Genomic DNA, 1,446 nt, shown 5'->3' on the forward strand with positions numbered 1-1,446 from the left:
AAGCTTTAGATGTATGTTTTAATATATATGTACCATAGTTCTCTTAATTATTTAAAAAAGATAGATTGTTTTAAATTTTGTATTCTTTATTGAATGGCATTTTAGATAGACATATTTCCAGTTAAACATTTTTCTCCATCTTCAATTTTTGCCTTTGAAAAACCCTGTTTTCCTACAGCCATGCCACCCTGAATGTGCCCAATCTCATCTGATCTCGGAAGCTAAGCAGGGTTGGGCCTAGTTAATATTTGGATAGGAGACCACCTAAGAATACCAGATGCTGTAGGCATAAAAAAAAAAAGGCAAAAGAAAAACCACCCTCGTTTTCAGTCTAAATGCTTCTTTTGTATAGATATTACTATAAAGTGTCTTTGTCTTCTGTTAGGTATGTGAAATAAGAGACTAATCACTTTAATGAAATCAGAAGCTGTTATTTGTTAAGATTTGGGCAGAGTTTAGATAATGTTCAGTCTATGTGTAGTTACTCTTGTTTTCAGGGCATAACTCTCCAAGGTTTTTAACTGAAAATTGGTATATATACTGAGACCCCTTTCCCTGGCAGATACGTAACCAGAGCACAGAAACTGCAGAAAAATCTGCACTGCTTTATAGAAGTGTCTCTTTACATTTTAATCTCCTGCTTTTCACGTGTTTAGAAGCAGGAACAAGCCTTGAGGAGAAAATAAACTATATGTTGAGGCCCCTTGAGTACCTAAATTTGTCACTATAGCTATGAAAGATCTTCTGACTTTGGCTTATTTTTATCTCCATCAGCAATCGCCTGCTTCCCTAGCTAAGCAAATGATTTTGACTTCTCACCCATACTAGGCTTGCAAACAACTTCTAAGACAAAAATCAACCTCTTGTTTTTCATTCACTACTGCCTCTAGGAGTTTCTACTGAAATCTTGATGTGTCCACTGGGGCTCCTCTTATAGTGCGTCACTTTTTGTTTTCAGTATCACAATGCAGTGGTTAAATCTTCTTATCGAGTGTTTTGGCTTCTTATCGAATGTTGTTTGTCATTCTTCAACTACAGTAGAACTGATGGAAGGTTATGATAAGTAAACTACTAGTTAAGTAGGTTGACTTGTATGAGAATTAAACATATTATGTGTATGAACTGGCTAGTGATTGTGAAAATATATCAATTGTGGCTCCAAGATTTTTTTTTTTCTGAGAAAATTATGATGAAAAAGCAAGGTATTAGTTGAGTAGTTTGACTTGAAAAGACATTTATGCAAACACAGATTAGTGACCAAGAATTCAATTTAAAAAAAAGTTTCTTACATATTTATAGATATGTATTTCTAGATTTATTAAAAATTAGAAGACAAACTGCATAACATGTTTAAATCTAAGATATCTGAATAGTAAACAAGAGTTCTTTCAATTTCTAAATATTTCATTGAATTGGTTTTGTGTGATCTTAACCTATTTTTTATTT

The 1,446-nt window shown here is 32.9% G+C and overlaps 1 pseudogene; it reads left to right on the plus strand.

Moving 5' to 3' along the window:
- The first annotated feature begins 170 nt into the window (after positions 1–170).
- Positions 171–289, plus strand: LOC111735310 (annotated as a pseudogene).
- The last annotated feature ends 1,157 nt before the right edge of the window (positions 290–1,446 follow it).

The sequence above is a fragment of the Pteropus vampyrus genome, unplaced genomic scaffold (genome assembly GCF_000151845.1).
Source record: "Pteropus vampyrus isolate Shadow unplaced genomic scaffold, Pvam_2.0 Scaffold22826, whole genome shotgun sequence".
NCBI lineage: Eukaryota > Metazoa > Chordata > Mammalia > Chiroptera > Pteropodidae > Pteropus > Pteropus vampyrus.